This window comes from Canis lupus, chromosome 19, assembly GCF_048164855.1.
Source record: "Canis lupus baileyi chromosome 19, mCanLup2.hap1, whole genome shotgun sequence".
NCBI lineage: Eukaryota > Metazoa > Chordata > Mammalia > Carnivora > Canidae > Canis > Canis lupus.
In genome coordinates, this window is record NC_132856.1 from 39,119,236 (window position 1) to 39,133,690 (window position 14,455).

Here is a 14,455-nt window from a genome sequence, read left to right on the forward strand (position 1 = left end):
CGAATCCCATGTCGGGCTCCCGATGCATGGAGCCTGCTTCTCCCTCTGCCTGTGTCTCTGCCTCTCTCTCTCTCTCTCTGTGACTATCATAAATAAATAAAAATTAAAAAAAAATGTTTATGGATACTATCCTTTTTTTACGTAGGATCCTCTCCCAACGTGGGGCTTGAACTCATCCTGAGATCAAGAGACACATGCTCTACTGACTGAGCCAGCCAGGTGCCCTGTTTATGGATATTATAAAAGATCAAGATACTGGAACAAAAGTGTCCTATACTTACAAAAAAACACTTGCGTTCTTTTTCTGCCCCTTAAAATTATAAATCTTATGTCTTTAAAATGACATAGTCCACAACTGCCTTAGAATAAAGAAAAAAAGAAAAAAAAAGCAGAGATGAGGGTTGGTCTTTTAAAATACAAGTTGTGGGCAGCCCCTGTGGCTCAGTGGTTTAGCGGCACCTGCAGCCCAGGGTGTGATCCTGGGGACCGGGGATCGAGTCCCACACCAGGCTCCATGCAGGGAGTCTGGCGTGGGACTCCCTGCATGTGTCTTCTGCCTGTGTCTCTGCCTCTCTCTCTCTGTTTCTCATGAATAATAAATAAATAAAATCTTAAATAAAAACTCCTTAAAAAAATACAAGTTGCTAGGGGCATGTGGGTGGCTCAGTTAAGTGTCTAAGTTCAGCTTGGGTCATGATCCTGGGGTCCTGGGATTGAGGCAATGAGCCCTACTCAGCGGGGAGTCTTCTTCCCCCCCTCTCCCTCTGTTCCTTCCCTTGTTTGTGCTCTCTCACTCTTGCTCTAACTCAAATACATGAAAATTAAAATTCTTATTCTGCCTGTATTTAAGCTGTATTTATCTCTATTATAAATTGATTAAAATAATAGTGATAGTTTGAAAGGATGACTAACTTTGAGGTCTCCAAGTTTGTTTTTTTAAGATTTTTATTTATTTGACGAGCGGGAGAAGCAGACTCCCCACTGAGCAGAGAGCCTGACTTGGGAATCGATCCCAGGACCCCAGGATCATGACCTGAGCAGAGGGCAGAGGCTTAACCAACTATGCCATCCAGGTGCCCTGAAGTCTCAAAGTTTTTACTGGCAATCTAAAAATAATTGTCAAGAACAAGTAAATTAAATAGATGTAAATAAGATAAAGCTTTAGGTAAACTTTTGTAATAGTTTCTCCAAATCTTTTTGTAATCTGAAAGTTTAAAGTTTTGCAAAGTTAAATAATTCATTTAATATCCAAGTAATTGCCAAATAAAATTATAAACATTGAATATTAGACATGGGTTTATCTATTTTTGTCTTATTACAAAGAAACTAAAGATAAATTTGGGTCCATTAGAAAACAGATTTTGAGCTCTAATGAAAGACTGTACTATAAAGAAATACATGTTTCTATATAATTAATACATTATATAACATACTTTATGAAATGTATTTTTTGAAGATTTTATTTATTTGAGAGAGAATACAAGCAGGGGGAGGGTCAGAGGGAAAGGGAGAGAATCTCAAGCAGACTCCCTGCTGAGTATGGAGCCCCGTGTGGGACTCAATCTCACAACCCCAAGATCGTGACCTGAACTGAGACCAAGAGTCACATGCCCAACCAACTGAGCCACCCTGGCATCCCAGAATTATGACATGTATTCATAAACTTACCAATCTAAAGAATTCTAGTGTAATAGTTCATAATTGCTTACTTCCTAGTTTTCACTAGAAATTAAGGTTTCTAATTAAGCAGTTAATTAAGCATTCTAATAAATGTAATAATTAAGATGACCGAAAATAATAAAGGAAACAACTCTGAATACAAGGAAAATAAGATAATGTGTTTTTGGTAAGAAAAAAAATGAAGAATGGGAACATGTTTTCATTCAGGGAAAAGAAAATAATTTTGTCCTAAAGTGAGGCTGGTTATATAAAGAAAAACTTAGGACAAAATCTGAATGTAAAAAAGAAGTTGTAGGGGTGCCTGGGTGGCTCAGTTGATGGAATGTGTAACTCCTGAACTCAGGGTTGTAAGTTTGAGCCCCATGTTGGGTATAGAGATTACTTTAAGTAAATAAATAGGGGATCCCTGGGTGGCTCAGCAGTTTAGTGCCTGCCTTCGGCCCAGGGCGTGATCCTGGAGTCCCAGGATCAAGTCCCAGGATCAAGTCCCACATCGGGCTCCCTGCATGGAGCCTGTTTCTCCCTCTGCCTGTGTCTTTGCCTCTCTCTCTCTCTCCGTCTCTCATGAATAAATAAATAAAATCTTTAAAAAAATAAGTAAATAAAATGAGGGTTTTTTTTTTTTAAGATTTTATTGATTTGAGAGAGAGAAAGCATGTGAGAGAGAGGGAGAGTACAAGCAGGGGGAGGGGTACAATCATGACCTGAGCAGAAGGCAGACACTAAACTGACTGAGCCACCCAGGTGCCCCTAAAATAAGTTTTAATATCAAAAGTACATTGACACAAAATTAGAATTTGGTTTTTCTCTCTGTTAAAGAAAACATTTTCTTGATTATTGGTTTGTTTGTTTCAAGTTAATTTAACTAATCTCTACACTCAACAGGGGGCTGGAACGTACAACCCTGAGACCAAGAGCTGCATGCTCTTCAGACTGAACCAGCCAGGATCACGCCCTGAGCAGAAGGCAGATAGATGCTCCACTGCTGAGCCACCCAAGCATCCCTAAACAAAGTTTGTTTTTTGTTTTTTTTTTTACCTTTAATGTAATCTGCCTGAGGAAGATTCTGTATTTTGTCTTATCAGTTCTTTGATTATTCAAAAAAAAAAAACCTGAATCTTAAAAGAGCTGTTTTATTCATAACTATGTAACCTTCTGTATTTGCCTTTATTTTTTTTTTTTAAGATTTTATTTATTTATTCATTAGAGACAGAGAGAGAGAGAGGCAGAGACACAGGCAGAGGGAGGAGGGTCCATGCAGGGAGCCTGATGTGGGACTCAATCCCAGGACTCCAGAATTATACCCTGAGCCAAAGGCAGGCACTCAACCACTGAGTCACCCAGGTGTCCCTATATTTGCCTTTAAGATCTATTGTGGGCAGCCTGGGTGGCTCAGCAGTTTAGCGCCACCTTCAGCCCAGGGCCTGATCCTGGAGACCCCTGATCGAGTCCCCCATCGGGCTCCCTGCATGGAGCCTGCTTCTCCCTCTGCCTGTGTCTCTGTGTCTCTCATGAATAAATAAATACAATCTTTAAAAAAAAAAAGATCTTCTATTGTCATTTTGGTTAAATAGATAAATATTTCATAGTGATCTGTGATCCTATTTAGCGAAATATTGAAGCCTTGTAAGTATTTGCTGACAAACTTCCCAAAATCAAATTCTAAAATGAAGGCTATTGACCATAACCTAACTGAGGTGTACCAGAGAGTTCCTGGAACATTTCAAAGATTTTGTGAGAGATAAAACTAACTAGGTTTATTTTATATGTTACATTACTTAGGAAGCACTGTCAAGTAAGTGTTCTAAAATTTTATGAAAAAAATAAAATAAAATAAATAAAATTTTATGAAACTCCTAGAAATTCGATATGCCATGGTATGTTATTATCTTGAAGTGTTGTATGTCACAGACATAACTGGATTTCCTTGTGAGTTGCATTGTAATTAACTTTAATGAGATCTTTAACTATGGCCATTTTTAAGACTTTTATCATATAAAGAGTTATACCTTTACTCAGACGTTTTTACAAAAGGTTCCTATAAATGTGTTTGATCTTCAAAGAGATTCATGGAAAAGACTTTTTGACAAACATAGGTTTCTCATAACCTTAAGATCATAAAACTGAACTAGGTAAGAATTTCCAGAACTAGTAGAAGAACTGGATTCAAGCAAAACAATAATTAATAACATGAGACTAAAGAAACTGAGGAGGATGATCATGATTTTTATGAAATTTCTGTTTAAAACATCGCTAATTTTTAAACGATTTTATTTATTTATTTGAGAGAGAGCATGCACATGCACAAGAGAAGAGGGAGGATAGGGGCAAAGGGAGAGGAAGAGAGAGAATCCTAAGCAGACTCTGTACCCAGCCCAGAACCCCACGTAGGGCTCAGTCCCATGACCCTGAGATCACCACCTGAGCCAAAACCGAGAGTCAGATGCTCAACCAGCTGAGCCACCCAAGTGCCCCACATTGCTGAATTTTTTAATGTTTTGTTTTTCCAGGTTTAAGGAAACTTTCTCTTAGCTACCTGATTATAACAATTTGATAAAATATACTTTTGTGCCCAAATTGAAACATTTTTTCCGTACTTGATCCCTCCAGAATTCAGAATTCTCAGTGAGAATTCCTATATTTTCATGGCAATGTGTTTATTTGCGTAAGTTCAATGAGAATCTGTTCTTTTCATAACAGACCACAATTGGAAGCATCAGTTATATTACCAAGGCTTTCGAATGTCATATTTGAGAGACATGCATAGACTCATATACAACCAGATACCTTTAAGGAACTAAGGTTGACTATATGGAGCCACTAAAGCCCCTTAGAAAAACAGCCCAGCTCCTTACTTCTGGGATTCCTAGCAGCATTTACCAGGTGAATAAAGAGGGCACTTCCTGGCAGGGGCAGGAACTCAGGATATTTTGGGGACCTCAAAAAGATTGGAATTAACCTAGATCTGTATGTATTACAGGTAAAGTCTGATGGCAAGTATTTGGCTTGGCTTCTGGCCTCAAGAAGTTAAAAGTTCAACTTAGGTGCCTTGCTGGCTCAGTTGGTAGAGCATTCGATTCTTGATCTCTTAGGGTTGTGACTTTGAGCCCCATGTTGGGCATAAAGCTTACTCAAAAATAATAAAGTTCAAAGATGCATTTTTTTAAAAGTTCAACCTAGAGATTCCTTATTTAAAAATTCCAGGGGCACCTGGATGGCTCACTTGGTTAAATGTCTGCCTTCAGCTCAGGTCATGATCCTGGGGTCCTGAGCATCATTGGCAAGTCAGCCCCTCTCTCTCCCTCTGCCCCTCCCCCAACTCATGCTCTCTCATGTGTGCTCTCTCTCAAATAAATAAAATCTTTTAAAAAATTCCAACAAAACAGGTTTAAAAGCCTATATGACCAATCGCTATTTTTGGTGCACTTACAAAGAATCAGAATCAAGAAACTAGACTTATTTTGCAAACAAATGAGTCTTAATTTAGCTGTCTTTGGTAAAAAATGAGGGAGATTGTAGAGAGCAAAATTGTGTTCCAATAATACACCTGTGTAAATACTACATTCTAATATAGCTAATTATAAGATCTTGATTTCTTCTGCCTGGCTACAACCCTCCAAACTAATGGTTTTTAAATTTTTTTCCCATCCTTTTGACTTGGAATCATTTGATAATTAACACTGCCCATTTTCCTGAAGCTCTGAACACTAAATATGAATGACTTGGTGTAAACTTTGGAGAAATCACACAACAGCTTATGTATAGACAATCTTTATGCCTGTTGGCTCTGTGAGCCCCTCAGAGATCACCAGAGACATTTGAACTATTAACCAGGAAAATTTGTCAGACTGTCACTGCCTGCTCTCTATTTGAAGATGCTTCAAGCTTGATACCTAGAAATCTTGACTAGCTGGCCTAAAAATTCAAAAACTGGTTTACAATTTGATTTAATCATTAACCATTATTTTTCTCTTGTTTCCATTGGAATGCCTCTTATTTAATACTTTATCTGAATCATAGGCCTAATTTTAAAAACACACCTGCATCATTGTCTCCTGAAATGAGTTTAGCTGAACCAATCTATTGTCAAGACTAAGAGACTAACTCAACAAGATGGAACAATGTACCAGTTCAACTTTGAATATGTGAAATTTCCAGGGAAGTTTCAAAGGAGGGAACTGTAGGTAGGGGCCAAGGGCAGGCTGCCCCAAAATATGCTATTTTGACATGTTGCTTATTTTTTTAATAAGATTTTTGAGAGAGAGAGAGAACGCGCACGTGCGCACACACACACACACACACACACACAAGTAGGGAGAAGGGCAGAAGGAGAGAGAGAAGCAGACTCCCTACTGAGCAGGGGGGCCTACCTGGGGCTTGATCCCATGGTGCTGGGATGATAACCTGAGCTGAAAGCAGACAGATGCTCAACCAACGGAGCCACTGATGTCCAGGCACCCTGACATATTGCTTATTTTACATAAAAGTTACTGAGGAGACAACCTATTCAGGAAAGACACTCAGACCCTCCTCTGTCCCCTTGAAAGCTGGAAATAAATCTTCCAGGTAAAGGTACCCTCCCTATACCAAGAGCTAAAGAGACATCCTTAACACCAGAGATGGGAAATTTAGAAACCAGAAGGCTATAGAAACAGCTCTTTTTACTTTTTACTAATTTACGACCCCCAACCCAACTCTGTTTAGAATTCTTTACTAAGTGAAGTTTTCCTTGGTCTGTCAATTCCTCACAGATGTATTCGCTTTGTGTAAAAGTACAAAACCCACCTGCCTTGGTCATTCTTGGTCTTAATTTCATAACTGGGCTTCTATGTGCATGTAATAAAATTGTTTTTTTCCTCCTGTTAATCTGTCTCATGTCAACTTAATTCTTATTCCAGCTGGAAGAGCTTGAGAGTAGAAAAGAATTTTTCCTTCCCTTCATGCTTTTGAGCAAGGCATTCCCTTTGTCTTTGTGGGGCTCCCAAACCTACATATGTAATTAAATTTGTCCTTCTCCTGTTAACCTGTCTTATTTCAAAGATGTTATTTATTCACTTGTTTGAGAGACAGAGCACAGGCTTGGGCACAAGCAAGGGAAGGGTCAGAGAGGGAAGAACAGAGGGGGAGGGAGAGCGAAAGGAAGAGAATCCCAAACAGATTCTACACTGAGCAGAGCTCAATCTCACAACCCCAGGATCATGACCTGACCCAAAACCAAGAGTCGGATACTTAACTGACGGAGCCACCCAGTCGCCTCTGTCTTATTTCAATTTAATCATTAGACAGCCAGTAAACCTAGAAGGAAAGGCTTTTCCTCCGAAACCATCTTAAGCTCCAGGGAAGCTCCACAGGGCATTCTATCTCAGAAATGTAACTCAAAGAATTGGAATTCCTAAGGAGCCCTGAGTTTTGGAAGCCATATTGTTTAGGAGAGGTTCCACTTTAAATTGTGTAGCATGAAATTTAAAAATTGAGGCTGCCTAGGTGGTTCAGTGGGTTGATAAGCATAAGCCTTCGGCTCAGGTCATGATCCCGGAGTCCCAGGATCCAGCCTCATGTCTTTGGGTTCTCTGCTCAGTGGGGAGTCTGTTTCCCTCTCTGCCCTTTACCCTGCTTGTGCTCTCTCATGCTCTCAAATGAATAAAAAATTAATAAATGGGCCAATCCTAACCCTATTGTGGTACTAATTTGACAATATATAAATGTATTAAATCATCATCACCTTGTACACCTTACATAATGTTACATGTCAATGATATCTCAATACAGCTGGGGGGGTGGAAATCTTTCCACCTAGGTTAAACAATAAGGAATAATTATTTTACATAACAAGTGATCTCAAGGTAAGATGGCTGTAGTGTTGGTGCGCAGGCCATAAAGACTGAGGGTTGTGTCCTAAGCTGCCCTAACAGTCACACAAAGTGGGTGGCTTAAACAATAGGATTTTATTGTTTCAGTTCTGGAGACCAGTAGTCCAAGTTGTTAGCAGAGTCATGTTCCTTCTGAAACCTATAGGAAAGACTCCCATCTCTACCTCCAACATCATATGACTATCTTCTTTCTCTCTCTCCTCTTCCCATAAGGACATCAGTCATCTTGGATTTAGGGCTCATTCTACTCCAGTATGACCTCATCTTTACTAATTAAATCTGCTACAAACCTATTTCTAAACTTGGTCACATTCTAGAGTCCTGGGGATCACATTATAGAGTACATCTTTGGGGGTGGGGGACACAATTCAACCCATAACAGATCTTTCCCATCTTTCTGCTCTGCCATTCTCATCCTGCTGGCTTGCCTTTAGGTTATCTTCTTCATGGTCAACTTGGAATCAAGTTGGCTTGATCTTGATTACAGCAGTCCCAGGCATCCACCACAGCAGTGTCCACCAGATGAAGAGGGATCATCTCTCCCTTAAATCTCTCTTAGAAGCAAAGAAACCTTCCAAGACCCCTCCCCTAGGAGACTTCCTCTCACTCCTCATTGGCAAAAATATCACACATGTAAGTCTAATCTCATCACTGGGAAGGAAAACAAGACCACTCATCATGATTGGCTTGGGCTAGAGGTTCTCAAACTCAAAGATGTATCATGATCACCTGGAAGGCTTGTTAAAACAGGTTGCTGGGCTCTACCTCCAGGGCTTCTGGTTCAGTAGGTCTGCTGTGAGATCTGAGGATTTGACTTTTTGACAAGTTCTCAGGCAAGGCTGCTGCTGCTGGTGCTAAAACCACACTTTGAGAAACAGTGGTTTAAACTAATCAGGATTTATTTCAGAGGACTAGGGTCAACTCTTGGAAAATGTATTGCTATCTAGAGAAGAGGAATACTTGGGGGAAAAAAAATCAGGATTCCATCATAAAAGAGCCAAGAGGTGGGCAGCCTGGGTGGCTCAGTGGACAGCCTGGGTGGCTCAGCAGTTTAGCACCACCTTCAGCCCAGGGTGTGATCCTGGAGACCTGGGATCGAGTCCCATGTTGGGCTCCCTGCATGGAGCCTGCTTCTCCCTCTGCCTGTGTATCTGCCTCTCTCTCTCATGAATAAATAAATAAAATCTTAAAAAAAAATAAAAGAGCCAAGAGGAGGAAACTGTTGACTAGGCAACCATGCAGTGGCCAAAGAACAGCCAGGAAGAGACCAGGAGTGTGTCCAGACAAGTGAGAAGAGAGAACAGAATGATCAAATGTCAAGGGAGTCATGGAGAAGAGATTCAGGAATGGTCAACATCATTATGTCACAGATAGAAACAGGAATATAAGCACTAAAAAGTAACCAGTGGATTGGACCACTAGATCTTTATCTTAGCAAAAGCAGTTTTATTTTGAAGACAACACATAGGAACAATTACATGAAATAGAGAAATTAACTCTCTTGCACTATTGTAGGAATCCAAACTGGTGCAGTAACTCTGGAAAACAGTATGGAAGTTCTTCAAAAGTTAAAAATAGAACTACCCTATGTTTCAGCAATTGTACTACTAGGTACTTCCTCAAAGGATACAAAAATACTAATTCAAAAGGATACATGCACCCCCATGTTTGTAGTAGCATTATCTACAATAGTCAAAATATCGAACAGCCTAAGGGTTCATCAACTGATGAATGGATAAGGAAGAGGTGTTATATATATACAATAAAAATGGAATATTACTCAACCATAAAAAGAATAAAACTTTTCCTTGTGCAAGGACATGGATGAAACTAGAGAGTATATCATAAGTGACATAAGTCAGTCAGAACAGAACAAATGCCATATGATTTCACTCATAGGTGGAATTTAAGAAACAAATGATCACAGGGGAAAAAAAGAGAGAGGCAAGCCAAGAAACAGACTCTTAACTATAGAGAATAAACTGATAATTACCAGAAGAGAAGTGGGTGAGGGGATGAGTTAAATAGGTAATGGGGATTAAGGAGGACGCTTGTGATGACCACCAGGTGTTATGGAAGTGTTGAATCACTAGATTATACATCTGAAACTAATAATACACTGTATGTTAATGAACTAGACTGTGAATAAAAACTTTCAAAATGTAAAATAAGGGATCCCTGGGTGGCGCAGCGGTTTGGCGCCTGCCTTTGGCCCAGGGCGCGATCCTGGAGACCCGGGATCGAATCCCACATCGGGCTCCCGGTGCATGGAGCCTGCTTCTCCCTCTGCCTATGTCTCTGCCTCTCTCTCTCTCACTGTGTGACTATCATAAATAAATAAATAAAAAAAAAATGTAAAATAAGATATTGTGGGGCAGCCCTGGTGGCGCAGCGGTTTGGCGCCGCCTGCAGCCTGAGGTGTGATCCTGGAGACCCAGGATCGGTCCCGCATCAGGCTCCCTGCATGGAGCCTGCTTCTCCCTCTCCCTCTGCCTGTGTCTCTGCCTCTCTCTGTCTATGAATAAATAAATAAAATCTTAAAAATATATATTGTGAATTTTTTTTTTTTTTTTTTTATATTGTGAATTTTTAAAAAGTTAACTTTTAAATCCTAATAAAATTTTCTAGCTAGAATTATTTTTAAGGTTCATTTTAGTTTCACCATGATTATTTCACAAATTCAGTTTAGTTATTTTAAGTACATAAATCTTCTCTCTTGACCAAAACTTCTAATGGTCTTGTCCTCTTTCCTTAAGCGCCAAACCGATCAAACTTTTGTTGTAATCAATCTGAAACAATCAGTTTGCCTTTGCCTTTGTCTTGCATGACATGACATCATTTTCTGGTGAATTAAACTTGATATTATCCATTTCTCTGACATTTTTGCTTGTTCTCCCCCCTCCTCATTTTTGTTTGCTTTGTTTTCTTTTTACTTTGGCTCTGGAATGTACTTCTATATGAGCCTCTTAAAATGAGTTTTGAAATCAACTGGGCAAAATTAATTCAATTATTGAAGTAGCAGTCATTTCCTTTTTCAAATACTTTGTCACATAGTCATGGCCAATAGGTCAATTTCCAGACAGAATCAGATATATACATGTGCAGATTCCTGGTTCACTATAATTTTTTGCAGATTCAAAATAATGAGGCACAATTAGAAACATTCTTATTTAATGGTGGTATTACTGCTCTGAACGTAATTTGGGCACATAAACCAAGTGGGCATTTCAGTTCCTTTGAAATGACTTTTCCACTGGGTGAGCATCTGACAAATTCCTCCTTTTATGCAGGCTTCCACAGACCAGATGTTGAAGAAGATGGGGTATGCACAGGGGTCCAAAAGTCACATAATTTCTCATTAAATGCGTGGGGGCAGACAGTATACAGGACATTTCTGTATCTTCCTCTTAATTCTGACGTGAACCTACAACTATTCTAAAAAAAAAAAAAAAGTTAGGGCAGCCCCGGTGGCGCAGCGGTTTAGTGCCGCCTGCAGCCTGGGGTGTGATCCTGGAGAACCGGGATCGAGTCCCATGTCAGGCTTCCTGTATGGAGGAGCCTGCTTCTCCCTCTGCCTGTGTCTCTGCCCCTCTCTCTCTGTCTCTATGAATAAATAAAATCTTAAAAAAAAAATTAAATCTTGGGATGCCTGGGTGGCTCAGTGGTTGAGTGTCTGCCTTCGGCTCAGGGCATGATCCTGGGTCTGAGTCCTGCATTGGGCTCCCTAAAGGGGGCCTGCTTCTCCCTCTGCCTATGCGTCTGCCTTTCTCTCTCTGTTCCTCATGAATAAATAAGTACATTTTTTTAAAAACAATTAAATCTTGGGGGTGCCTGGGTGGCTCAGTAGGTTAACATCTGATTCTTGATTTCAGCTCATGTCATGATCTCAGGGTGGTGATGTTGAGAATGTTGGGCTCCACACTCAGGATGGATTCGGCTCCAGATTCTCTCCCCCTCTCTCTCTGCCTCTCCCCCTGCTCTCAGTCTCTTTCCCTAAAATAAATAAATAAATAAATACCAAAAAAATTTAAGTCTTAAAAGAAAAAGAGAGAAAATGGAAAAAAGATAAATAGGCCAATCAAATATCTGAAATCTTTTGGTTAAATTCACTTATTCAATTAAAAATACAAATTGAGCCAGATCTTGGCTGGACCCTAGATAAAATGGGAAGCAAAATTACAAACACATGATGGTGCCTGGGTGGCTCAGTGGTTGAGCATCTCGCTTTGGCTCTGGGTATGATCCGGGGGTCCTGGGATCGAGTCCCACATTAGGCTTCCTGCATGGAGCCCGCTTCTCCCTCTGCCTATGTCTCTGCCTCTCTCTGTGTGTCTCATGAATAAATAAATAAAATCTTTTTAAAAACCCCAAAAAAACAAACACATGATGGAATACTATGCAGCCATTCGATATGGTTATATAGGTCTGTACTTATTAACCTGGAAGGTGTTCATAGCATTATACGAAAAGGGTAGGTTATAAATATTTTATTATGAGCCCATTAAAAATATACTTCAGAGGAAAAATCTGAAAAGTTCTTCATCAAAATGTTAAAATTTATGTTATGTATATTTTATCCTAATAAAAGCAAATACAATAATAGCTACTTCTAGATCCTGGGGTTTTGTTTTGTTTGTTTGTTTGCTTTACTACTAATCTGTATTTTTTAGTTTTTTTCTTTTTAAATGGGTGTATTTGGGCAGCCTGGGTGGCTCAGAGGTTTAGCGCCACCTTCAGCCCAGGGCATGATCCTGGAGACCCAGGATTGAGTCCCACATCAGGCTCCCTGCATGGAGCCTGCTTCTCCCTCTGCCTGTGTCTCTCCCCCCGGACTCCCCGTGTGTGTGTGTGTGTGTGTGTGTGTGTGTGTGTGTGTGTCTCATGAATAAATAAAATCTTTTAAAAAAATAAATGGGTGTATTTTCTTGTATGAAAACTAAGTAAGTAAAAGAAATAATGATTTAAAAGAAAAGGAAAAATAAAAAATTAAGTCTGATGCTCTTCAAGAAGCCTGATGTGCTTCCTACTGTAGCTTTCCCTTCTACCCATCCCCCATTGCAGCCAGCCTTTCTGGGTCACCTTTTAAAGTCTAGCTTTTAAGGCACTGTTGGACTGGAAGCTAGAAGAGTCCCACTCTACCAGGGCAGGGAGCCAGATGAGGAATGTGAAATAGGCTGAGCCATTTCAGGACACTCTCAAAATATGAAAAAATGGCTTTTTCCATCCCAAAAATAATTTAGGGAGTTAAGTCTTGGGAGGAAACATCAGTCTTAACAGTGAAATCTGGGAAAGGTACAGGAAGTACAAAAGATACCCTACAAAGATTTCTTTTAGCTGACAACATTCGGTTGTTTCGTACACAAAAAGGGATCAAAAAATGGTATCTCATTGGGTATATTCACTTCCCCAAATTTCAAGGACGTGGCACCAGATCTGTTCTTATTGCCATTTAACCATTCAAAGCAGATTCTGATAAAGAAGCAGGAATTGCAGGGAAGGGAGTGCTCCAGGGCACAGAGGACTTTTCTCCCATTGCTTCGCAGTTTGGAAAGTTGCCATACATTTGGGTTACGCTCAAACAGGCTTTTGCCAGATCCCAGAACACGCTGTAGCCAGAAGTTCTGCTCTTTGTCAGGAGGCAGTCGCAGCCGAGACTTAGCCAGGATCTTGCCCACTCCCTTCAAAGAACAACTTCTCTTTATGTGTAGGGATCCTGGCTCTCCCTTTACCCAGGGACATCCTTTAGTTCTTTCTAGAAAGACTCATCTGTCCCAGGGTTTCTGTTTTGTTTTTTACCATTCATTATTCAGGTTATACTTGGATCTCTGAATATCACATCTTCCTAATACAGCTGATTTTAATGTTTAAGTCTTTCCTCTTCCTTTTTCTTCCTCTTTAGCCACTGCAGTTTAGTGAAGCAAAATAAACAGGCCTGTCTCCATTGTTAAAGACCCCAGGCAATTAGTCTTTGAAGAGTTGCCCACAAGTTAGAGATCTATGAACTCCCATAGGTTGCACTGAGTTTGACCCCTTGCATAGAAAGTTAAAGCCAAGGTGCCTGGTACCTTTTTTTGTGATCAGATATCACTTTCCTTTGTTAGAGACCAATTTTCCTTCCTTTTAAGGCAATGAATCCTTAAACAAACCACTGAGACAACCCCATTGACTACAAAGAGGGTTATGTAACTGTTTTATATCTTGAATGTGGTGGTGGTTGCACAACTCAATATGGGTGTCAAAACTTATAAATCTATCCATTTAAAAGGTCAGGGTTGTTTGTTTGTTTAAGATTATTTATTTATTCTTGAGAGACACAGAGAAAGGGAGGCAGAGAGACCTAGGCAGAGGGAGAGGGAGAAGCAGGCTCCAAGCAGGGAGCCCGATGTGGGACTTTATCCTGGAACTTTGGGGTCACGCCCTGAGCCCAAGGCAGACGCTCAACTGCTGAGCCACCTAGATGTCCCTAAAAGGCCAGTTTTTTTTTTACTGCACATAAATGATACCTCGATTAAGAACACCACCGCCAATTCGGTTTACTAACATGGAAAAATGTTTAATATATAATACTGACCTAGGAAAAAAAAGATGGTTGCACTTATAAAGTTCACGTAGAGATGCGAAAAAGGAGGAAATCTGGAGAACTTAAAATTGTATTTTGTTGAATAAGGAGATAAAACTCCATTTAAAAAATTTCCATGCAATTGATGCTATGAGTTCTGAAGCTATAAATGTCTTAAAAAGTGCTTACAAGTGTGTGGAGCTGTACACTTAAAATCCGTTCACTTTATGCACTTCATGTTATGTGTCAATTAAAAAGTTTTTAAGGAAGGCTTAAAGAAAACTTCTGGGTAGGAGTCACACAGGTATATATCCAAATTTTTAAAAAAAGCACTTAAACTTTGTGC

General features: G+C 39.9%; 1 protein-coding gene across 1 annotated transcript in view; it reads right to left on the reverse strand.

Annotated features, from left to right (window-relative positions):
- The window catches only part of GLYCTK (glycerate kinase), a 32,958-nt gene that overhangs the window by 17,067 nt on the left and 1,436 nt on the right, over nt 1-14,455 (reverse strand). The gene's annotated exons all lie outside the window — the stretch shown is intronic.